Below are 26,563 nucleotides of genomic sequence, written 5' to 3'. Positions count from 1 at the left end.
GTCTTAAAGGTAAAAGCAGTCACATTAGCTGACTGGAGCAGAAGCATAAAGAATGTAAAATATAAGTGAACAGAAAAGGGACATGTTGTTTTAAAGTACCCATTCCTTCTTCAATTCTCTTCCTCCTCTTCAATCAAAGCTGTTGACTCTGAGTAGAATTCTACAAGTCCTGGTGTCTCTTGCCTTAGAGGGAGGGGGGATAATTGTGTTTGGGATACCACCGTATCACATCAGAGCAGCCTAAGAACTTCATAAAATTAGATTATTTTACCCAAAGTGACTTATTAGTGCCTGAAAGGGTGATGGGAGCCGATTCAATAATAACTTTTAAGAGAGACGTAGATAATTATTTGGGGAGGATAAGTTTGCAGGGCTATGGGGAGAGAGTGGGGGAGTGGGATTGATTCGGATAGCTTTTTTCAAAGAGCCGCCACAGACACGATGGGCCATATGGTCTCCTGTACTGTATAATTCTATGATGCTATGATTATATAGTCAAAAAAGATAGCTAAACCGCAGGAGCAATGTCAAACACATGTAAATAGCACCTTTCACGTCAGGAGCCTTCTCAAAGCATATCAAAGCACTTCACAGGATGTACTGTAAAGTGTAGTTTCTGTGTATTTGTAGGTGAATGCGGCAGCCCATTTGCAAATAGCAAACAACCACAAAGTGAATGAGCAAATTTATCGTTGACCAGGACAACAGGAGGAACTGTTTTCTCTTTTCCAAATAATGCCATGAAATTCCAAAAGATCAAGTTTTGTAGATGTTTAAGAAAGGCATTTAGAGGTTGCAGCTAAGTAAAGAATTCCTAATAAAAACAATGTTGTGTACCTTCACCAACATAAATCAATAGAGCTCTGAAGTGAGCACCTCCAGGGTCAGTTGGTAGTTGCAACATTCATTTGTTTTTTGCATGGCTATTTTTGTTTTTGTAACTCAATAGAATTCCACAGACAAGCAAAGTTATCTATAAATAATCTCATGTCCCAGATTCAATAAATTCTTTGATAGAATTATTTAATATGTTCGCCAGATGATAGGGAAAAGCAAATTTGAACTGATATTTCACATCATTTTCGTGCTAGTGAACACAAATTGATAAAGTTGTTAGCAACCGATGAATAAAGGAAATGAAATTCAGCACTTTGTCTGATGGACATAATAATGCCCGCATAACAAAATGATTTCTAACACAGGACAACATTTATTTGATATCTTTCTTGAGCTTCGTTTAAGTAGATCACTGTTTCCAGTGTTGAGCAAAATGCTGGAAGCACGGTGTCTAGTCAGAATTCGAAGATGGGAAACCAGAGTATCACCTATAATATGTTCAACTTGAAATTAAGGTGAAAGCAAGATCACACACTGTATCTCCTTTGATTATATTGTAGGTGACATTTCTAACTGGATTCCTTTATAAGGAATCACAGTGGGGTTACTTACAACAATCCCCAGTATGTCATGCACATCACACGAACCACAAGAACTCTGCTAGAAACCTAGATTGTGTTGGAGCGGAATGCTCATAGTTGGCACACTATAGGACACTGCAGTAACTTTCAGGTTCCTTATTGAGGAATCCTGTTAGTAATTGTATTTGAACAATTACATCAATTCAAACTGAATGAAATAGGTTTACTCTTGTTTGGAGTTCAGAGTCACTGAAGTGATATAGTGACAAATTTGGGTTAAAATTAGTTTAGGCACGCTGTGCTATTCACTTGCCTGTTGAATTGAATGTCCCACAATGTCTTAGAGTGTTCTGTAAAGTCCTGTATTTCCTATTGTGTCCTGCAATGAGGAGAAGGTAAGTGGGGTCTTGTTGGAGCTGAGCTGAAATGTTTGGCAACAGAATGCCAGAATTGAGCCAACCCTCTGTGGCAGTCTTGGCAGTCCGGTTCCTAAGCCAGGCAGGTCCACAATACTCCAGCGCACTGCTGATTACAGCACAGCCATCCTGGCTTATTAACAGGACTTGAAATCACTGGGGACGTGGATTCTTTCCACTCAACTCCTGTTAACCCTGCAATTCAAAGCCAAAGGGAAGGCACATTGAATAGGCAGAGGGAAAGCTTGGCAGACAGTGCTCTCAGTAGAAAGCTATGCAGTATTAGCTGGTTTGACTCCAGCAGTACTTCAATACACACTTTGAGACACCCAAGTTCTTGCCAACCTCGCCAATACTCTCGGGAATTAGGTAAGCAGGATGTGTCCCTCCAGGTAGACAGTGTGCATTCCATTTCAATAAATATCTCATGAATTTCCATGTGTAGGTGGGAATCATGGAACTCTCAGTTTGGTTTGGATACTCTTAAGCATGGTGATGGGTTTCCACATGTGTCAGACACCCGGCTGACACCCCAAAAAGTGTTTTTTTGATAGAAATTGCTTTAAGTTTGCCAGGGTTTGCTCAAACCTCACAACCTTTGACCTCACAATTTTAATTAAATTTGTTGACATGAGAGTGACAGTTTCTCTGGTGTCTAGCAGCTGGGTCAGAGCTGCTCTTAGATCTGAGTAAATGTCTGCACGCTGGATTAAATTAGTCTACCCATAAATATTCCACATTGATTAAATTGAAAATCGTTGTATTGATCTATTTTTCATTTTGAGAAGTACATTGTGATAGGAAGACATTGATATTCCCTATGGGATGGCCAGACCTGGATCATTAGATTGTAACCTAAGTAATCATTTACGTGCAGACATTGAGTTTGAGTGTATTCTTAAACGCATGATTTAAGCCACTGTCACAAAGGATTTATTCACATTTGAGGTTTATTCCTGTTGGGCAGAAGGTTTAATTATAGTTAAAAGATTTGCTTTTTTCTCTAAAGTCAAGCAAAGCAGAGTAAATGAAAAGAGCAGCCTTCTACCTCAGTTGCTGGAGCACTTGACTCCTGACCATGAAGCTGTGATTCACACTTGAAGCTCTGCCTAACAGCTTGACTCGCTTTGCTGCAGTTTGGTGAGTAGCTGTGACTGCAGTATCTGACAGAGGGAAGATGTCAGTCCCTTATTTCATTCTATTTGAACTACAATGGCCAATAGTAAACTGACATCAAGAGCGATTGCAGAGAATCAATGGGCATAGATCCTCCAACTTTATAAAAAATATAATGCAATTGATGTAATATTTTAGCACGTCATCAAAACCTGAAGAGCTTTGCAGAATTTACTGTAAAGTGTAGTAACTGTATTTGAAGGCCAATTGACAGGAAGCAATTTTAACGAATAAGCATTTTTTATCACGTTGATTGTCGGCCAGAACACTAGGAGAAAGTCCCATTTTTTTTAATAATGTCATGGGATTTCTATCATTTACTTAAATAGGCAGATGAGACCTCAGTTCAAAATCTCATTCGAAAGACGGCAGCTCCTCACTGCACTGGAGTATTAGCCGACTGTGAGCTCCTAGTCTGTACATGGAATTTGAACTCACAACCTCCTGACTCAGAGGTGAAAGCGCTACTCCAATTGTAAGCTACCAACTTTCCCAGAAGGGAGAGAATATCCGATAGTGAGAAGACTCTGGAGGGATGGATTGGGTGGTGAGGGAGATGGAAAGCGAAAGTGTGCTTTCCCATGGCCAAAAGCAAACCTAAATCGAAAAGAAAGTTTAAAACAATTGCACAACAATAACAATTTACATTTTATAGCGTCTTTCACATCGTGAAGATATATCAAAGTGATTCACACAGCTAATTGGGGCCCAAGCTAATTGGGGAGCTTAGGGGGAGAATTGTATAAATGTTTATTGATGTTAATTATATATTTTTGATTAATATAATTACAATTATGGTATGAGTAATAAATTATAATTTGATTGTAATAATATAATTCAGACAGCTGAAGAAAAGAGCCAACAGACTGAAACCAAAGATTGTAACTTAAAGGGCCAAGGAATCAGATATTCTCAAAGGACAATAATAATAATAATAATAATAATCCTTGCATTTGATATAGCGCTTTTCATGTCAGGAGGACATCCCAAAGCGCTTCACAGAACACACTGTAAAGTGAATTGACTATATTTGTGGGCGAACGCGGCAGCCAATTGCGCACAGCAATGTCCCACAAACAGTCGTAGATTGAAAATGACCAATTTATTATTGTTTTTGGTTTTGGAGGGATTATTATTAGGGGTGTGGAGTAAGGAAACTTGCCCAAGGTTTCGCCCTGCCGGGAATTGAACTCAGGTCTCTCACTTGCAAAGCGAGTGCTCTAACCACTGAGCTACAGGACTATATTTAAGGATATATACAGGACGTAAAATGATGAGTAGGAGGTTCAGCAGGTAACAGGGTGAAAGAGAGTGTTTGAATAAATAGTTGGTGTCACAGCAGTAGCTATTGTATTTAGGGGATGAGAATGGTGGATTGATGGAACTGCGTCAAACAGTGCTCATTTACATAAAAACACAGCTGAATTCATCTATATCTGTTCATTTTAGGTTTCAATAAATGAATTCATCTGAACTATCTTGCAAATGAGAATAAGTGAAGATAGTTTTATTTAAATTTTGAATTCGTAATGACCTTGAAGGTGTCATCCTTGAGATCAGACGTTAACCCTAGGACCCGTCTGCTCCCGGCGTCCTGGCCAACAATCCCCCAAATCTTAAGGGATTATTATCAGGCGTGTGGAGTAAGGAAACTTGCCCAAGGTTTTGCCCTCCTGGGAATCGAACCCAGGTCTCTTGCTTGTGAGTCGAGTGCTCTAACCACTAAGCTACAAGACTCCTACTTTTCCTTCCCCCCACTTTCTGGAACTTTCTCCCCAAATCCTATTTGACCTGCATTTTTGCTCCCTCCTTCAAAACACTCCTAAAACCTATCTCTTTGATCCAGGCTTTGGTCATTATCCCTCTCTGATCCCCACCACTGATGTGAAACGCTTTGAGACATTCATTCTTTTGTTTGTTGATTCGCCCAGAAAATACACACAGTATATACCCTTTCCAATATATATTGTGAAGCACTTTTGAGTCATCTCAACAACATTGGGACATCCTCCCAATGTGAAAGGCATGATACAAATGTGATTTTGTTGTTGTTATTATTGATAAGGTGCTATATCAAATGCAAAAATTATATACATTATTTCTAAATGAAACGTGCTTTGAAATCAAGTTGTTGTTGTTATTGAGGGACAAGTGCAATATATTTCAAAATAATCCAAACTAAACCAAAGCTCACAGCATTCTTCATATTAAAATCTTGCTTCAATTTGGATTCTGAAACCACTGGACACTTGCCCGGATTTCCCCTCCACATAAACCCCAGGTCTTGCTGAAGTTATTGTAAAGCCCATTTGTCTACTGAATGTTGTAGATGTTATTTAATAATCCCTTGCAAGGAATGCAATTTGCATTATTTACAGCTGGGAGCGAATGCTGCCTTTCAATATTTATGGTGACACATAAATGGAAAATAACAAAACCCACAATAGACCAACAGAAACACAAATTAAACTGCCGAGGGAGAATTGTTAAAACCAAAGCACAATTTTATATCAAAGAAAGGGTTACATCCCTGTCTTAGTGTTCTCAGGCAACGCAGTCTTTGATTTAATCCTCTTTTTTGAAATTCAATGCACAAGCAAGAGCCAAAGTTCTTTACATCTCTTGGTCATCAATTTCATCCACTGTGAAAAAGCAATTTCATCACATCATTATGAAAAACAAATAGCTATTCTCAGAATTAAAGTCTAATAACTACATTGTGTGTCGCTGTGATATTTTCCAGACTACTTCCAATGCTATTTAAATAGTGTGTGCTGCAAATGTTATCCTCTTTAATCATAATGAAAATTCTTGCATTTGATATAGCGCTTTATCACACCATTTGAGACGTCTCAAAGCACTTCACAGAATATATTTAACCAACAATCTGTAAGTTGTCTGCCATTTGCTGTTATTAGGCCTAAACAGACAAGTAATTCTCAGAGCTGGATTGTTTTCTATTGATAATATAACATAATACAATATTATATTTGCAAAGCGCCTTTCATGTCGGGAGGACGTCCCAAGGCGCTGAACAGTCAGGGATCAGGACCAGAGCCAAGTGGGGGGGAGGGGTTGGGAAAAGGGAGGGTATAAGGTAGGAGGGTGGCCGAAGGTACAGTTGAAGAAGAGGGTCTTAGGTCGTGCCTTGAAGGAGGCAAGAGAGGGAGCAAGGCGAAGGGACTGTGGGATGGAGTTCCAGTGGGTGCGGGCAGAGAGGCTGAAGGCTGGACCGCCGATGGTAGGTGGGGGCGGGCGGGGTCCATGGAGCAGGTTGGAGCAGGTTGGAACCTGCTGAGCGGAGGGAGCGGACAGGTTGATAAGGGCTAAGCAGGTCGGAGAGTTCGGAGGAGGTAAGGCCATGGAGGGCTTTGAAGGTGAGGACGAGAATTTTGAACTCAAACCTCTGAGGAATAGGAAGCCAGTGGAGCTGAGTGAGGGTGGGTGTGATGGGGTCACAGAGCCTGGTACGGGAGAGGACACGAGCTGCAGAGTCCTGGATAATCTACAGTTTGTGGAGGAAAGAGTTGGGAAAGATGACAAACGGGTGCCTTGCATTGTCGAGCCTGGTTGTAATGAATGCAAGTATGAGGGTTTTGGCGACCTGAGGGGTGAGGCAGTGGCAGTCGGGCAATATTGGGGAGGTTGGGGAAGGCAGAGCGGGTCATGTGGGGAAGAAAGTACAGTTGAGGGTCAAACAAGATGACCAGTTTCCTGACTGGCTTGGTGAGGTGAAGTGTGCATCCATGGATTCTGATGCTGCCAATGCCTGAGGTGTGGAGGCACTGGCCCGAGCCAAACAGAGGGGCCTTGGTTTTGCTGATGTTCAACTATAGAACTTTGGCTCTCATCCAGGATTTGATGTCTGACAAACAGTCTGTCAGGACGTCAGTTGTCCTGAGGTCAAGAGTGGAGGAAGTGAGATAGAGTTGGGTTTCATCTGCGTACATATGGAAGTTGACCCCATATCTGTGGCTGATGTCACCAAGAGGGAGCCTGTACAGGTTGAAGAGGCGAGGACCAAGGACAGAGCCTTGAGGAACACTGCATGAGACTCTGTGGGAGCTGGAGGAGAAGCCATTTGTGGAGACAAAGTGGAGCCAGTGTGAGAGATAAGATCTGAATAATTGAAGGACAGAACCTTGAACGTTAACAACAACAATAACAAAATTACATTTATAGAGCGCCTTTAATGTGGGGAGGACGTCCCAAGGTGCTGGACAGTCAGGGGTCAGGATCTGAGCATGGGGGAGGGGTGAGGAAGGGGTGAGGGAAGACACAGAGGTGGGAGGGTGAATGAACAACAACAACAACTTGGATTTATATAGCATCCTCCACACTGGACGGTGTCTCAGAGCACTTCACAGTAACGACTCCCGGGGCCGAGCCAGGGGGAGGGGGAGGAAAGTGACCAAAGGCGCGGTCGTAAAGAAAGGTCCTGAACCGAGACCTGAAAGTGGGAAGAGAGGGAGTGAGGTGAAGGGAGTGAGGAAGGGAGATGCAGAGTCTCGGGGCATAGCGGCTGAAGGCACGGCCGCCGATGGTGGAGCGGAGGAGGAGGCCAGACCCGGTGGAGCGAAGGCAACGGGCACTGTTGTGAGGAGAGAGGTAGGGAGGAGCAGTGGAGTGGAGGAATTTGAAGACAAGGGTGAGGATTTTGAAGTCGATCCTCTCTGGGACAGGCAGCCAGTGCAGTCTGGCAAGGACTGGGGTAATCGGGGAGCGAAGTTTGGTGCGGGTAAGAATGCGGGCGGCAGAGTTTTATATGACCTGGATTTTATGAGTGGTAGTGGAGGGGAGACCGGCAAGGAGGGCATTTGAATAGTCCAGCCGAGAGGTGCCAAAGGCATAGACCAGGGTTTCAGCGGCTTTTGGGGTGAGGTATTGGCGGAGACGGGCGATGTGTTGGAGGTGGAAGAAAGCGGTGCTGGTGAGGGACCAGATGTGGGGAGGAAGGATAATTGGGGGTCGAACCTGATGCCTAGGATGCGTATGGGTTCGGAGAGTTTTAGGGGGAGGTCGGGTAGGTGGAGGAAGTGAGAACCATGTGATTTTAGACGTTGACGAGAGCCAAAGAGTATGGCTTTGTTTTGTCAACGTTGAGCTGAAGGAAATTCGCGCTCATCCAGCTCCTGAGGTCTCACAGGCAGGCTGACAGAACATCAGGGGACTGGGGGTCGCAAAGAGAGGTGGGAAAATAAAGTTGGGTGCTGTCCGCATACACGTGGAAGTGTACCCCATGTCTGCGGATGACATCCCCAAGAGGGAGCATATAGATCAGAAAGAGGAGGGGGCCAAGGATGGATCCTTAGGGTACCCCGCAGGTGACCGGGTGAGAGCGGGAAGAGAAGCTGTTTGTGCAGATGTACTGCTGGCAGTTCGTGAGGTAGGAATCGAAGGCACAATTGAAGAGGAGGGTCTTGAGACCGGCCCTGAAGGAGGCAATGGAGGAAGCGAGGCGAAGGGACTGTGGGATGGAGTTCCAGAGTGTGCGGGCAGAGAGGCTAAAAGCCCGGCCACCGATAGTAGGTGAGGTCGGGCGGGAGACATGGAGCAGACCGGAGGGAGCAGGCAGGTTTGCAGAGAAGGTGAGAGGAGAGGCGGTGGAGGAGGATAGAGTGGTCCACAGTGTCAAAGGCAGCAGAGAGATTGAGGAGGACAAGGAGGCAGGTGGTGGGCTTCATGCAGGTTATAATGGTGGTGAGACCTCCTCAAACTCCACAGTTCTGACTTCCTCAACCTACCCGACCTGTCCTTAAAACTCTCTGAACCCATGCGCAACTTAGGTATCAGGTTCGATTCTCAGTTATCTTTCCTCCCCCACATCTGGTCCCTGATCAGCAAACCTTTCGTCCACCTCCGCCACACTGCCCGTCTCCGACAATACCTCACTCCAAAAGCTGCCAAAACCCTTGTCCATACCTTTGTCACCTCTCAGCTGGAATATAATGCCCTCCTCGCCAGTCTCCCCTCCTCCACTATTCATAACATTCATCTCATTCAAAACTCCGCCGCTCAAATTCTCAGCCGCACTAAACTTCGTACCCCAAGTACTCCAGTCCTTGCCAAACTCCACTGATTCCCTGTCACAGAGCGGATCAAGATCCTCACTCTAGTGTTTAAATCCCTCCATGCCTTGGCACCCCCCTACCTCTCCAACCTACTCTCTCCCCAAGCAGTACCCGCTGCCTCTCGTCTACTAGGTCCGGCCTCTTACGCGTCCCCCGAATCCTCTGCTCCACCATTGGTGGCTGTGTCTTCAGCCACTATGCCCCGAAACTTTGGAATTCCCTCCTTCAACCCCTTCGCCTCGCCCCCTCCTTCCCCATCTTCAGGTCGCACCTGAAGACCTTCCTTTTCGACCCTGCCTATGGTCACTTTCCCCCTCCCCCTGGCTCGGCCCTCGCCTCCACCATTGTTAAGCGCTCTGAGACGACGCCCAGCGAGGATGGTGATATATAAGTGCAAGTTGTTATTGTTGTTGAGCGAGGAGGGGGAGACAGGTTTGAAGGTGTGGAGGGAGGGATGGGTAGGGGCAAGAGTGTGAGAAAGTGATGGGGAAGGAGTGGCGTTGGGAGTGTGGAGAGAGGGATGGCTAGGGGCTGGAGTGTGAGGGAGAGATGGGGAGGTGGTGATGGTTGGGAGGGTGGAGGCCCCTCGATTTTGGTCTCAAGGAAATCCAGCATCTCCTCACAATTGGAGTTGGAGGAGAGGATGAGTGAGGCATTAGAGGGTGGATGGAGGAGCCGATTGGTATTGAAGTAGAGAAGCCTTGGGTTGTCTTTGACCTCCAAGATTACCTTGGAACAAAAGGATGATTTAGCGGAGGTGAGGGCTGGACCGGTTACATTTTATGTGGTCCAGCCAGATCTGTCGATAAGGGTGAGATGATCGCTGAGATTCAGAGAAGAGCAACGTTGTGCTTGGTTTGTGTGCAATTTCCCCCCTCCCCCCAGCCCACACCCCCACCCCCACCCGGCCTCTGCAGTATTTACAGCTAGCACTGAAAATATCTTATGATTGCGGGAAATTACGTGAACGGTACTCTCATGCAACATTTGCCAATCCTATCATTTCTCTAATTAACATAAAGATCAGCTGCAGAATTGTGCACCGTCCTGTAGGAGCCATCAGTGATGGCTCATCTGCTGTGAAATTCTACTGACTAGTAAAATGTATAAATAGACAGTACTGGAGGAGCTCAGCATTATAATAATCCTTGCATTTGATATAGCGCTTTTCACGTCGGGAGGACATCCCAAAGCGCTTCACAGAACACTCTGGAAAGTGAATTGACTGTATATGTGTGGGCGAACGCGGCAGCCAATTGCGCACAGCGATGTCCCACAAACAGTCGTAGATTGAAAATGACTAATTTTATTATTGTTTTTGGTTTTGGAGGGATTATTATTAGGCTCTGTGTAGAATAAGGAAACTTGCCCAAGGTTTCGCCCTGTGCCTGGAATTGAACTCAGGTCTCTCGCTTGCAAAGCGGGTGCTCTAACCACTGAGCTACAGGACTCCAGAATTACTGCGCTGTGCTGAAGCTCAACTACTCTAAGGTCCACAAATCTTTGAAAATAGTCAATGCACAAAAACTCGATGTATTGTGCTATAACGTATGAAAAAGCAGTATATATTTTAGTATAAATAAATATACCTGGGTGCAAGAAGGAACTTAAAGGAGCAATGCATTTTTATGGCTTAAATGTAATCTACACTATTAGAAGCTAAGCATGGTTGACATCATTACTTTAAATCAGTGGTGGTCAATCTCTTTGGTTGGCCAACAAAATATATATTTCTTGATTGAATATTTCTTGATTTTTGGCATAAATCTATGATAGTTTGTTATTTCTATGTGTCCAACCTTATATCATATCCATTGCCAATTCTTGCAATGTGCTTTATAAATATAAATCAACCTTCAACGTTCCTTGTTCATTAAAGGCTGCAATATTCTGCAGGAAGAGGAAATCAATGTGAATGACACATGCTCCTGGTTTTATAATTGTTAGTGGTATAATTCCAGTTCCTGTCAGCTGGAATTAATGTATATTCATGAATAAACCACAGAGTATACATTGACTTCAAGCTTGATTTGTAATGATCCAAAAATGTTATGTTAATTTAGTCTTTTGGGTATATGGATCAAAGCGTATCATGACCTTCACAATTAAATCTTACAAAAAAAGTTTCACAATAAATTAACTGCATTACTCTTTTCTGGCACTATGATTTGTGCAGAGCATCTACAAGAAACCACTCCTATGTTTTCACTGAAACAAACAATAAAAGCATACAATTTATTTGAAGGAAATTTTGTGTTCTGAATGCTATAATAATGATAGAAAGGACATTGTCTTGCAGCATGTCTTGCATTGTGTGGCAGTCTCCCCTTTTCGCTGGGTTTTTACTTTATGCTCATTAGAGACAGCCTGAGGGTGTTTCATGTACCTTCTGCAGCACCATACATTTATACACCAATGATATTGTGGCTAGGGAGTATTGTTCCCAATCCTCAGGCTGGATGGAATACTGTAGAGTCATGATCAAGGATATATAGAAAGCACATATTGTGGCATGTTATACAAGAAGTAATGCTATCTAGCTGGTTCATGATGATTGACCGGAGACTGCATTGATCATTAGATGGATACCCAGCGGGGTAAAGTGCTCAGCGAAGAATGACTTGGATCATTCCAATGATTAGAGCAGGAGAAGATTCCCACTCCACTGTCCGAGATACAAATGGAAACATCAACTCTTAATGAAAGAATCAAGGTTACTGGAGAGAACAGCAATCTAAAGTAACCCCCCCGAAAGGAGATCAGATTGAGTGCTGTGTCAAAAAGCTACTGATTGAAGAGACAGATTAATCCACTTGGGCAGCACACGGGCAACTGATGGGAGGTCCAAACCTGATAAGATCTTACACTGTCAAAATATAAGTACAGTATTTTTTTAAAAATCCTGCAGAGCAGTAACTTCTCTGTTGATCACACCTCCTTCCCTCCCTCCTGTATTTTCTTACATTTTGAATTGTTCCTCTTGTTTATGTTCTTATGCATTCACAACTCCAAAAATAGTATAGAAATAATGAATTATTTCCACACTTTTCTGTATCTGTTCTTATGTTTGTGATCACGGCTTTTTTTTTAAATTCTAAGGTTATACACCAATGTTACTAACTTACTGTTTAACTTCCAATTGATTGTGTCAAGCTCTGTGCTCCATCCTACTTCGCCACTGTCAAGCGCTCTGGAATGCTACCCTGCGTGAGGGGTGCTATATAAATGCAAATTGTTGTTATTGTTGTTGTCATCCCAATCCCATTTCCACATTGCTGTTTTGATTTCATTGTGTCCTTGTTTCCTCCTTTTGTTTTTCTTCCTTCTCTCCTACTGTCTCCTGCCAATGCTTTATCCCTTTATTTCTCTCTGCTCTTTTCTTTTTCTGCCAGGTTTTTCTTTGATTCTCTCCTCTTACTTCAACCTTTTTACCTTTGCATTGTCACTCCCCAGATTCCCCAATTTGTGATACAGAAATTATATTTGGTGGAAGACAAATTCAACACTCTTTCCTTCAGTCATTGCTAGTGACTAATGAGTCTCCTCTGTCACTCACTGCCTCTCACTCTCCTCTTGTCATTCACTGCCTCTCACTCTCCTTTGTCACTCACTGCTTCCATCACACACGGACTAGCCCTCCAGCATTGTTTTTGTACAGGAACACTGGGAAGACGAATCTCGTTGACATTTTTGAGGAATTGGCATCCCACTTTCACAGTAGGAAACACCCAAAAGGTGTTTGACAAAATACTATGTGGAGCTAGTCAAATTGCATAACTAAATATTTTTTTTACATCTCTAAATAAAATAGTAGGTGAGAACATATTGGTGCTTCCCATCTTCCCCACCCACACTGGCCGCTCCCATCCCTCCTCCAAACCTTTGAACCTGTCTCCCACTCCTCAGAGAAGAAATTGCATATAGGAAATAAACATATGTACTCCATAGATAGTAATTGGCAGGAGGGAAGTTGAAAGAAACAGAGGTGTGTGAGTTGACTTATTGCTCCCTATGGGAGAACTTTGTGAAGCAGCAATGAGCAAAGCAAACAGGATGCTGTATTAAATATTGCCAAACTCATGATTAAGCTATATCATGCTCTGGTCAGTACTGCATGTAGTTCTGGCTGTTGTGGCATAGAAAGACTGATCAGATCCTATGAGTAGTGTAGAGGAAATTACCAATTTCAGTAGGGTAAGCTATTTTGTTTGATGTCTGACCTGTGTCTGACCTGTGCAGAAATCCACTACCATGCTTAGTCTTGTAATTTGTAATGGAAATCTCTAATAGTTGTTCACTGCATCCCCAGTTTAGGAGTAGAAAGGAATTAAATCTTTAAAATTCTAAAAGGCTCTGAGAGGATAAATTGTGAAAGATGATTTTCACTAGTTGCTTCAACAGTATCATAAACTCATAATATCAGGCACAGCAAAAATGGGAAGGCTAGAAAACATTTTTAGCCTGGCTCAGTTGGTGATACACTCACCTCCGAGTCAGACGTTTGTGGGTTTAACAGCAACAAACAACAGCAAAATAATTACATTTGTATAGCGACTTTCAAGTCGGGAGGATGTCCCAAGGAGCTATTGTCAGGATTTCAAGATCATAATCCAGGCTGAAAGTCCAGTGCAATGCTGAGCTCAACTTCCCCAGCCTTTCCCTCAAAATCACCGAACCAGTGCACAACCTAAGGGTGAAGTTTAACCCACAGCTGTTCTTCCTTCCCCACATCTGGTCCCTGACCAGGACCGCCTTTCTCCACCTCCACCATATTACTCGCCTCCAACCATACCTTATCCCAGACGCAGCTGAAACACTGGTCCATGAGTTAGTGACCTCCCAACTCTACTTTTTAAATGCCCTCTTCACCGATCTCCCCAGCTCCACCATCCACAAGATTCTGCTGATCCCAACTTCCGTCGTCCACATACTCACCCATACAAAATTCCGCACCCCCATCACATCGATTCTAGCCAGGCTCCACTGGCTCCCTATCACAGAATGGATAAATTTCAAAATCCTCACACTTGTTTTCAAATCCCTTCATGCCCTGGCACCTCCCTACATCTCTGACCTGCTTACTCCTCAACCCACTAATCGCTGTCTTCGCTCAACTGGCTCTGGCCTCCTGCATGTCCCTCATGCCATCCGTTCCACCATCAGTGGCCGCATTTGCAGCCACTATGCCCCGAAACTATGAAACACTCCTCCTCTATCTCTTTGCCTTGACCCTTCCTTCCCCGTCTTCAGATCGCGCATGAAGACCTTTCTTTTTGAATGTGCCTATAGCATTGTGCTCCACTACTGTCAAGCGCTTTGGGACGCTACCCTGCATGAGCAGCGCTTTATAAATGCAAGCTGTTGTTGTTATTTAATACCCTGACTCAAATATATAATGAGTGACAAGGCAGCAGAATATGCCAATTAAACACTAGGGAGGAGCTGGTGAACCATTGCTGGTAATACTCCGCAAATTGTAAAAATATTCCCTTTCCAAGGAAGGTGATTCAGACTATTGTTGTAATTACACGGCCACAAGCTTCCTCTCACACACAATTGAAGTCTTATAATAGAACAGTCCCTTAGCCGAGCACAGTTCAATTGAACTCTATTCAGAAATGGAACTAGGACAAAAGTATGGCTGTTCTTCACTCTCAATATATATATTTTTTAATTTTCAATGCTGATATTTAATAATTGAATGTTTTACTGATCCTTAACAATAGAATGCAGGTTGCAGTATTCACACACCAATGTAGTAATATAGCTGAAATCTATTTTGCCTGTGGAAGCAGAAAGTGATTCAATGATGTATTTATACAGGATGTTCAGGAGCGAATTGCAGCAATCTTGGAAATGGATTACCACCTAACGCGTAATATAAATGGAAGCTGAAAAGTGAGAATTGCCCACACTGTACACTGCTGCAGAATAACCATGGCAAGTGCAAACCACAATGATTCGCTTCCCAGAACTCATTAAACTCTCAGCTTTTCATAAGGTCAGAAGATCACAAGAAGGTTCAGATAGAGAAGGGGCTGTCCACCCATCTGACCTCATCCCTATTATCACCCCATTATCGCATCAAGCTGTTACATAAAAGAATCCAGTATCCTTCCCTCAACCTGGCAAACTGCTCCTGTTGTTAACTGCCTTTGATAATAATAATTCTTGCATTTGATATAGCATCTTGTCATGTCTTCACAGAATACACTGTAAAGTGAATTGACTGTATATATTTTGTGGGCGAAACCCACAGCCAATTGCTCACAGCTGTGTCCCACAAACATGGGGATTGAGTGATCACATTATTATTTTTGTTTTTGTTTTTTGAAGGGATTGTTACCTCTGAAAAAAATTCACCAATCGACTAACAGCCAGGTTCCTACTTAATGCTAGGTAAACAGAGGCCTGTGGAGTAAGGAAACTTGCCCAACGTTTCGCCCTGCCGGGATTCGAACCCAGGTCCTCTCGCTTCTGAGGTGAGTGCTCCAACCACTAAGCTACAGGACTCCATAAAGAACCTCCATGTACATACTTCAGAAACAGCCGTTTTATATTGATTATACCTCAATATCAATCACTGCCTTCCAGATTCTATGTCTGAAAACCAAGAGAGTCTTCTACTCCCAGCTTGGATGCTCAACCAACAGAGCTAAGCACTTTGGGACATCTTCCCAACATGAAAGGCACTAAATAAATATAATTGTGTTGTACTGCAGTTTTAAAGCCATTTTTTGACCAGCCAGAAGCAATTTCAAAGTTAATTTTACCTCCAAACGAGACATTGGGAGCTGGGAAGAAATAAGTAGGTAAGTCCTCAAGTTTGACATTTTAGGAAAATAAAGTACATCATTAAATTTTAAAAAACAGATACGGAAAGAAGAGGAAGTAAGAAAGAATAGTGAGGAAGAAAGGACAACAGGGATCAAGAGTTTGAATAGGGTAAATCAGAAGTCTTTACTCATTGAGGTTTTAATTATTGATTATGTTCTTTTTTAAGATAATATTTGTGCAGTTATTACAGGAGATGTTTTTCATTGGGTTCATGAAAGTTTTTGTCACCAAGTTGATATGTGTAAACATCTGTCTACATGGCAGCAGTTTGAACATCTCATATAGACCTACGCGTAAGGACTTTCATTCATCCTGTATATTTTTATTTCTAATCACAGTTTTATATCAAAGTTAATATTAGTTATTTGGGGTAATTATTACAGTAATAAAGCTATAACTGATTCTTTAGTGAATATATAAATACTGGTTTCGGTATCACAGTACATGAGGTCAAAGCTTACAAAATCCAGCAAGATAGAAATTTATTAAATGTTTTATTTTAACTGTGAGGCTGAATAGCTTTCAATGGATAAGTATCTAACATAAGTATTGAAGGTGAACATTTTAGTCTATTTATGGAACTACCAAGAATCAGAAAATCAGTTTGGATGCGATGTTTGTAAAGAGGATATAAAGCGTTTCCACTGGACATAGAAACAACCTTAATGAAACATTTTTTTTCATGTTACCATGAATGTCCTCCACAGTATGGGACCTGCCCCCTCATGGATTAGCCCATCACATTTTTGTTTCTTATAATAAGGAGATGGCTGCATCCCATATGACTTTGCTGAATTTAGGGGGGTCGGGACCTTTTGAGAAGCCTGGGAGCTCATCTGGAATGCTCCAATTCCTGGAATAATTCAGTGTCTGGTGAATTTTATTTCATATGTGGAACAAAAAATACTATGCTAGATTTCAATTAATTCAGTTTCCTGGTACGTCTTCTCCTACTGCCTGATGCTGAGTAAAATGCAATTTTGGTCTTCTCACTGCTGTTTTGTGGGATATTTTGTTTGCCGAGTTTGCCTGCAAAATACACAGTCACTACATTGAAATTGCTTTGAGACATCCTCCCGATGTAAAAAGTGTTATATCAAATACAAGGATTTTTATAAATGTAATTTTATGCATACTATCACATAGTCTTCCTTTAAATATTGGTAAAAAAAATATTTTTATGAAATCCTCTAAAAGGCTCTAGGATTTATATACTATATACAACAATATCAAGGTATGGACTATTAAATGTTGTTATAACAATTTCTTCAAAAGAGAAAACGGCTGCTTTTTCCAAATAGAAAAAGCGTTAAATGTTAGGCGATTTTCTAACAAGATGCTGTAGTTCAGACTTGGGTATTGAGGTCAAAACAAATACATCTTCATAAGAAAGTGTTCAGCCAATCTTTTCCTCTTCAGTAGATAGCATGCCTTGTGTTAGAATCTCACACAAAGGTGGGCAATGTTACGCTCCAACACAATGAATGTAACTTCATGCTATATTCCGTGCCTGATACGCTTGTTCCACGATCAAATGAAAAAGGTTTGCTGAACACTTGTTCATGCAAAAAATGGGCCCCGTTTTTAAAACAAATTATCGTAGACCTTCCCTTTATCCTGGTAGCAAAGAACCAAAAACTCTTTGTGTTGAATAACTCTGAATTGACACTGTCAACCCAGATACCGTAGCATACTGCTTAGTCCTGTCTCCAGGCTGTAGATGAAAACTAAACTGATGCTGTTGTTTTGTATCCCTTGTGTGACTATAAATAGATGCTCCTGTCAAAACAGGTACATTGATTTTAGCCTGCCAACAAAACTCACGTTGATTCTGTTGAAATTTTAATTTCCAGCAAATGTTTTTGGTTAAGAAAGGAACTTGTCAGCTTTTTCTGCATCATTTTTGTAAAAAAAAACTCTAAAATTGTCATTACATCTTTACCAATCCAATATTAAAACGAACTGCCCTTGTAAATAAAGATGGAGTCCCTTGACTCAGACATTTTTGCCCAAGAATTGAATCATAGAATTATGGAAATTTACAGCAAAGAAGGAAGCCATTCAGCCCATCAAGTTTGCATTGGCTCTCACAGCTATGTGTTCATTCAATCCCACTGCCCTGCCTTATTATCATTACCCTTTCAAGCCTCTTTCTTTCATATATCTGTCCACTTCCTTCTTGAAACCCTCTGTCTCTATCACTTTATATCACAGGGATTTCCACATACCAACAACTCTTTGAGTGAAAACATTTCCTCTAAGCTCTACTTTCATTCCTCTTGTGACTATTTTATAACTGTGGTCCTTAGTCATTGACTGCCATACCAGAGGAAATAGCTGTTTTCTATTTACCCAGTCAATCTCCTTCAGAATTCTGTAGATTTCTATCAGGTCCCTTCCCAAGCTTCTCTGCTCCAATGAAAACAGAGCCAACTTCTCCAGTCTTCCTCGTAACTGTAGCTCCTCAATCCTGGTATCATTCTTGTATATCTCCTCTGCACTCTCCCTAAGAACTTAATTGAGGTGCCCAAAGCTGAACACAGTACTCCAGTTGCGGTCTAACTAATGATTTGTACAAACTTAGCATAATTGTTTTGCTTTTGTACTCTGCAAAACGGAAACAGGAGGAGGCCATTTAGCCCATAGAGACTGTTCCACCAGCTTTGTCAGATTTTGCCAGATATTTTAATCCCAATACCTTGCCTTTTCACCATATTCCTTTAATGCCTCTCTACCCAAGCATCTATCTATAGGAACATAGGAAAACAGGCTAAATCATTTTGACTCTTTCCATCTTTTTGGAATGATAGTGCAGCCATAAAATTTCTGACAAAACAGAAACAAGCCAGCTGTCCCTCTTCATCATCACTATCAGAGTTTCTGCTCGTTCCACCATTTCCTTTGTCATACTTGTCTCTTGTTTTGAGCTTCAGTACATTAATTATTTTCTGGACATTTTTAATTTTTTTCTATTTATAAGCAAATGTTGCTTTTCCTTTGTGTTTGTTTTACTTGAAGTCATGCATTTCTTCAATTCATTGCCTGCTGTCTTTTCTCCACATGAAACCATGAGATTTTTTTTCTCATGATTGCTTCTAGCTGTTTTTGTAATCTGACCCTCAGCTGTACTCATTCCACTTTGTTCATCTGTCTTCACGGTTCTGAATATGTAACCTTCTGAGTTCAATCCTTCAAATTGCTAGATCCAGCAAATTGAAATGATAACCAAATACAAAATAGGCATCCTCCTATGTCACCTCTATCCTGATTTAAAGTTTTGCATAATAAAGTACTCAGGATCAAAGTGCTTTGTTATGTCTCTATTGGTTTTTGGAACGTTGCAAGATTCACAAACCAAGATTTTAATTAAGTAGTTTGTAGACTTAAGAAACACACATACATTTCCATTATCAGCTTTTGCATTTTCAGTCTGAAAATCTAACTTACTTCACAAGAAAATCAGTTACAATTTAGACTAAACTCTGAGTTGAAGCAGAGAGAAAAAGATGCAAAGAATACTAATATGTTACAAAGATCAATCTTTAATAGACTATTTTAAACTCAAGACAAAAAGATTTCCAACAGTTTCACTTGGCTGTAGCACTTTAATTTATAGGTATTGGTAATTGGTCTAAACCTGTTGTCTTGAGAATGTACAAAAAGTAATGGTTTCTCTTCCAGCTCCCGCACAGTCTTGTGCGGTGTTCCTCAGGGCTCTGTCCTCAGTCCCCTCTTCTTTAACCTCTACATGCTCCCCCTTGATAACATCATCCGCAGACATGGGGTCAACTTCCACATGTATGTGGATGACACCCAAATCTTTCTCACTGCCTCCACCCTCAATTCCAGGACAACTGACCGATTGTCTGACAGACATCAAGTCCCGGATGAGAGCCAACTTTCTACAGCTGAATATCAGCAAGACTGAGGCCCTCCTGATTGGCTCACACCAGCGCCTCAGCATCTCAGGCACTGGCAGCATCAGCATCCATGGATGCACACTCCATCTCACCAAGCCAGCCAGGTACCAGGGCATCTTGTTCGACCCTCAACTGATCTTTCTCCCCCACATTCTGTCTCACATCTCAGGCCACCCTCATATACGCATTCGTTACCTCAAGGCTCGACTATGGAAACTCCCTCTTTGTTGGCCTCCCCATCGCTTCCCTCCACAAGCTGTAGATCATCCAGAACTCTGCAGCTCGTGTCTTCTCCAACACCAGGCTCCATGACCCCATCACCCCCACCCTCGCCCGACTCCACTGGCTCCCCATCCCTCAGAGGATAGAATTTAAAATCCTCATCCTCACTTTCAAGGCCTTCCATGGCCCCGCCCTGCCCTACATCGCTGACCTGCTAAATCCCTATCAACCTGTCCACTCTCTCCATTCAGCAGGCTCTGGCCTGCTCCATATCTCCCGCCCGACCCGACCTACCATCGGTGGCCTGGCTTTCAGCCTCTCTGTCCCCACCCTTTGGAACTCCATCCCATAATCCCTTCATCTTGCTCCTTCTCTTGCCTCCTTCAAGGCACGGCTCAAGATCCTCCTTTTTGACCGTACCTTCAGCCACCCTTCTACCCACTTTGCCCTCCCTCATCCCAACCCTGCCCCCAGCTCATGTCCTGATCCCTGACTGTTCAGCGCCTTGGGACATCCTCCCAATGTGAAAGGCGCTTTACAAATGTAATTTTGTTGTTGTTACCCTTGAAGTCTACAATTTCCAGATCATACCTTGGGGCCACCATCATCACTGAAGAAAGCTCTGCTAGCATATTTGCTGTCAAACAGGATTTTCTCAGAACATTTGATTATATCTGAAGTACACTGAACAAAAGTAATCCACAATTAATTGAAGCAGTCAAACAGAATTACTGTACACCAATGACATCTTCACATGCAGTGTGCTAAAGAGATCACCTTAAATTATAAAGTAGTGCAGTTTACTGTTAGACTTAAGGAGAGCAATTGCCTGGTTCACAACAAAATGAAAGCAAGTTTATTTTCCCTTCAGGTATAATTATATAAAATACGCTAAGGTATGGAAATTGTTCTATCTATTAGTTTGACATGCTAGTTAAGTTTTTTCTTCCCTAACACTGCTAAAACAACGCTCTGATTCAAAACTCCTATAAGCTTCAAAAATACCATACAATCATATCATCACACGATAGGTTCAGATGAAGAAGGCCTTTTTGAACTATTTGATCCCATTCTATGAAAATATCTATAGAGATATCCTCAGCCAGTGGAAGTGAGGCAAAGTGTGGCTCTCCAAGCAGACATACATTGACAGAACCAAAGAGGCCTGCAACACTCCAAGTTAAACTTGGAGGTGTTAACATGTCCTGATCCTTGAAAGCCAAAAGCTTAAAGTATTGAGTGGTCCTAGCTGGACAACATGGAATGTTCTCAGATTCCTGCATGCAGTAATGCAGTTGGAGATTATTTGCTTCAAGAAATGCTTGAAATAAAAAAAACTGTGTGCCAAGCCTTTCTTCCGTTACTTACAAATGATGATGTAAATCATAACAAATATATTCTCATTCACTTTCGGTGCAATACCATAATTAAAATGAGGTATGTGTTTTGTCCCAAATCAAAGAGTTTGGGACATTTTTGTGCAAAATCAGTACCCCTATAAAATATCATAGCAATGAATTATTGTGATCCTTTAAGTGGTTTAATAATGGTTGAATTCTGTTGCACAGCAAATTTGCTGCACTTTAATCAATAATACCAAGATAGATGTCCTGGAGAATATAAAGGCAGTAATGGAACTTCCAGTGTTGTGTAACGAATAACATTAGCCAGATACAGATCAACTTTATATGATAAATTGTTCCAGGCAGTCTATGTATTATAAAACTGTTTATGATTGTGCTGAGGAATTGAATGGTAAATGATGTAAGATTGCTCATACCAGATTAGATTCATATGTAGGAAATTGCATAAATACCATTTTACGTATTTCGTCTGAACTAGAATTTTAGATTGACTTGAAAAACTTGCAGTTTATGTTTTCATTTCTTGTGTCTTAATATCTGACATTTTAAGGTAATCCTTAACGGTTCAATAGGTTACCATGAAGGTAGATAGCTCAGATCGACAGTAAATTGCAGTCCTGTAGTATACTGGCTACAGTACTCACCTCGCAAGCGAGGGGACCTGGGTTCGATTCCCCAGCAGGTCAAAAAGTTAGGCAAGTTTCCTTACGCCACACGCCTCTGTTTACCCAGCAATAAATAGGACCCCGGTTGTTAGTCGATTGGTGGATTGCTTTTCCGGGGGTAATAATCCATTAAAAAAAAAATTTGGTCACTCAATTCACAACTGTTTGGGGGACACTGCTGTGTGCAATTGACTGCCATGTTTCGCACACAAAATATAGTCAATTCACTTTATAGTATATTCCGTGAAGCTCTTTGAAACGTGATAAGGCGCTATATCAATTGCAAGGATTATCATTTTTATTATTATTGGTTTGGGAAATTCTGAATAGTCTGCAGCTCGTGAAGGGAAGAGGCTGGTAGTCTGTTAGTTTGCTGAAGCCTCCCAGTTCAAGTACAGGCACATACATATTTGGGTTTCGTACCAACCAAGCCAAAATAAAAAAATCATAAGCATGTATCAATCAAACAAATGGTAGTACAGTATTTTCCCACAACAATCCTATGGAAAAGTATTTTTTATACAGTACTCAAAATTGTATTTGCTTCTAAAATGATCTATACTTTGTTCTAATCCATACTAAAATAATTACATTTATAAACCTAAGTGTTTTTGGTTTCTCTGGAAACAATTGTCTTGCCTACTCAATATCCTAGGTGGATTGCAACATTCCAACAATTGACTTCTTAATAAGCACTTACCGGAATGTTTTTGAAGCTGCCAAAAGCATTTTTGACTATACAGAATTAAAACCATCATGCAAAACAGGCTTTCATTTGAAAAGAAACGTAAGAACATGCATTTTTATAGTGCCTCATCATGTTGAAACATCTAATAATGCTTTACAGTAATTACTCTCAAGTGCAGTAACTGCTTTTGTAGGCAAAATACAGCAGCTACAACATGGTCACAAAAAGAGCCTTGAGGTGAATGATCAATTTATCTAAGAAAAGCTACAAGTACTGGAATGAAACCTGAAGGCGAAGCATCTCAAAAAGAAAAAAAAGGTGCAGTGTTTCAAACCCAAATTATATTCCAGTGAAGGAACATGCCTGAAACTTGGAGTCTTGTAGCTCAATGGATAGAGCAATGGCCTTGCAAGCAAGACACCTGGGTTCAATTCCAGGCAGAGGGCGAAACCTTGGGCAAGTTTCCTTACTCGACACACCGAATAATAATCCCCCCAAAGCAAAAACAATAATAAATTGATCATTTTCAATCCAAGACTGTTTGTGGGAGATTGCTGTGCGCAATTAGCTGCCACGTTTCGCCTACAAATATACAGTCAATTACCTTTACAGCATATTCTGTGAAGCGCTTTGAGACGTCTAGAAGACGAGAAAAGGGCTATATCAAATGCAAGGATTATTATTATTATTTTTTCTTTGGAAGTTGATTGACTTGGTATGGATTGCCAACACCTCTGCTTTTATATGCCAGCTTGTGTTAGTAAACAGGATTGACACCATTCAGGCTTATTTAAATACTCAGAGATTGTTTTTATATACAAATACAGAGCTAGACATTCCACCTTGGTCTAGATTGACCAAGGTATATTTGTGTAGCAGTTCAATGTCCAGAAATTGGCAAATCTTTAAATCCAATTTTGAAGCCTGTTTCTGTAAGTTCCTTTTAAGATCTGCAGAAAAAACAACTTCAACGATAAACCTGAATTCAACAATTTGCCCAAATTCGGAGTGCTCCCAACATTTTTCTACAAGTTTTATTACTGCATGTACTTTACCTACATGTAATACATTATTTTCTATGTATAAATATGTATTGTATGCGATTTATGCAATGCATATATAAATATGTACATGTCTTGTTTGTTCAATATTTACAGTTTCTTTGATTACATGCTTTTCCCCACCTCCAAAAAGACCTTAAAAATATAAGTCATATGCTGAACTGAAAGAGGCAAGAATTCCAAATAAATCATCAGTTGATATCTGTAAACTAAAACTCAAGCCATTGCAGTTCAATTGCTAATCAATTTTCAATCAAAATCCACCTCTGATACCTCTTCAACTCCTGTTCATGCTGTTGTTGCTGCTGCTGCTGCTTTTCAATACATACCTTTACATAAAGAGTGATGTACATGTGGAGTAGACTATCCAGCTGTTGAGACAGATTGTCTCAGGAAATTCAGGAGGCAATGAGATAGCTGTTTGGTGAACAAATCGATTGAGGGGAACGAAAGAGAGTAGGATTATTATTTTATCTCGGAACACAACATTCTTCTCTGGACCTATTGGACTCCAATACTAGATTTCAATATTAGATAATCATTGCCAAACTTGCTCTCTGGCCAGAAACTTAGGGAGTACTTGATCCTCTTCAATGTACAACTGTACTATGTGCAAAGCCATACTGATGCAACTGTAGTAAACTCCTGATAACTCGACACAACCACTTAAGTCAACATGTTGTCAGTATCCCGGCTGCATTTATTTATGTATTCATACATATGTCTAAGTCACCATTCCGAATAACTCAGCACAAAGCCCTTTTGCTTTGGAGTGACGAGTTATCAGGAGTTTAATGTAATTTATTGGCGGTAAACATCATATTATTTTTAAATTTGAATTTAATAATAATAATCCTTACATTTAGTATAGTGCTTTTCATATCTTTGAGACGTCTCAAAGCGCTCCACAGAATATACTGTAAAGTAAATTGACTGTATTTTGCAGCCAATTGCACACAACAGTGTCCCACAAACAGTCATGGATTGAGTGACCACTTTTTTACATAAACGGATTATTACCCCAAGAAAAAGATCCACCAATCGACTAACACCCGGGTTTCAACTTACTGCGAGGTAAACAGAGGAGTGTGGAGTAAGGAAACTTGCCCAACATTTTGCCCTGCCCAAGAATCGATCCCAGGTGCTCTCACTTACGAGGCAAATGCTCTAACCACTGAGCTACAGAACTCCACAAAAGAACCCAAGTATCAAAGACCCCAAATTTCAAAGGCTTGAAATTCCTACCTGGTTTTAGCCCATAAAAGCCAGTTTCTACATAAATTTAAGATTGTTCAGAATTAAAGAAAATTCTTAATAATATAGCTTGTATAATGGCTGTTTCCTGCAATCTTTAAAAACAACCAGCTTCCAAATTACAATTCAAATATAAGGATTTTCCAAAATTCTGAGGGATTTTTAAATTTCGAGACAAAATGGTTTGACAGACATGGACTAGATGGAATTTCAAGCCTCTGATCTTCCAAATTCTCCAGATAAAATTGTAGGAGATTGCTATGTGCGAAATAGCTGCTGAACTACTTGTTCTTTCCTTCAGAAACTGCAAACTATCCAGAACTCTACAGCTCATTTCCTTTCCTGCACTAAGGGGATTCCTCCATCGTTTTGTGGCCTCTTTAAAATCTACAAACCCAATACATCCCTCCACTCAGCCTGCTTCATGTCCCCCGCCCCATCTGACCCACCATCAGAGTCGAGCTGCTTTCTGGAACTCCATCCCAGGATCCCTTCAACATGCCCATTCCCTCGCCTCCTTCAAGGTCCTCCTCAAGATTGTGGAATAGTAGCAATACTGTAGCAAAGTGGTTAGAGCATTCACCTCTCAAGCGAGAGACCTGAGTTCAATTCCAGGCAGGGCGAAACTTTGGGTAAGTTTCCTTAATATACACGCCCAATAATAATCCCTCCAAAAAACAAAACAATAATAAATTGGTCATTTTCAATCCACGACTGTTTGTGGGACATTGCTGTGCACAATTGGCTGCTGCGTTCGCCCACAAATATACAGTCAATTCACTTTACAGTATATTCTGTGAAGCGCTTTGAGACGTCTAGAAGACATAAAAAGCCTATATCAAATGCAAGAATTATTATTATTAAGATATTCCTCTTTGAGCGCTCTTTTGACCATCTTTGCTCCCTTCACTCCCCACCACCCCACTGTACAGCAAACATTAGATTGTATCCAGCTACTTGGGATGTCCTCCTGATGTGAAAATCTGCATTGTGTTGTGTTGGTCTACAAAATACATAGTCACTAAACTTTACATTAAAATACTGTGGAGCTCTTTTGAGATATTTTGACAATATGCCAATGCACTATAACAAATGCAAGGATATTATGTATTCCAAATCCACTTTCAAATCCAAAGTACAGAACAACAGGCTAGATTTGGATATTTCCACAGTACATCATACAACCTATAGTATCTAATACCTATAAGGTCATCAGGGAACTCAGTAATGTTTTCTTTCCCCTCCGCCAATAAACAAACCAGACTAAACTAATAGGTAACACAATGTCTGGAAACAATCATATTAAGTAACCAATTCAAATCTAGCTGCTATTTGTTAAATCCATCCATTCCATCCCAGTTGGCACTGTGCAATGATAGGAGCCTGTAGAATATCCCTTTATATAATTGTGGGGAAAATATGAAATCCCAAACATCAGACATCTACTTGTGTCCTTACTGTTCATACGACC

At 41.2% G+C, this 26,563-nt stretch overlaps 1 protein-coding gene and 1 non-coding gene across 3 annotated transcripts in view; both read right to left on the bottom strand.

Annotated features, from left to right (window-relative positions):
• LOC103177635 (complexin-1) overlaps nucleotides 1-26,563 on the bottom strand; it is a 142,695-nt gene that overhangs the window by 96,531 nt on the left and 19,601 nt on the right. The gene's annotated exons all lie outside the window — the stretch shown is intronic.
• trnal-cag lies at nucleotides 15,522-15,594 on the bottom strand. Its single transcript has one exon. It is a non-coding gene; the product is annotated as a tRNA-Leu (tRNA).

This window comes from Callorhinchus milii, unplaced genomic scaffold (assembly GCF_018977255.1).
Source record: "Callorhinchus milii isolate IMCB2004 unplaced genomic scaffold, IMCB_Cmil_1.0 Scaffold1, whole genome shotgun sequence".
Lineage (NCBI taxonomy): Eukaryota > Metazoa > Chordata > Chondrichthyes > Chimaeriformes > Callorhinchidae > Callorhinchus > Callorhinchus milii.
This window is presented reverse-complemented; position numbering and strand designations above follow the sequence as displayed.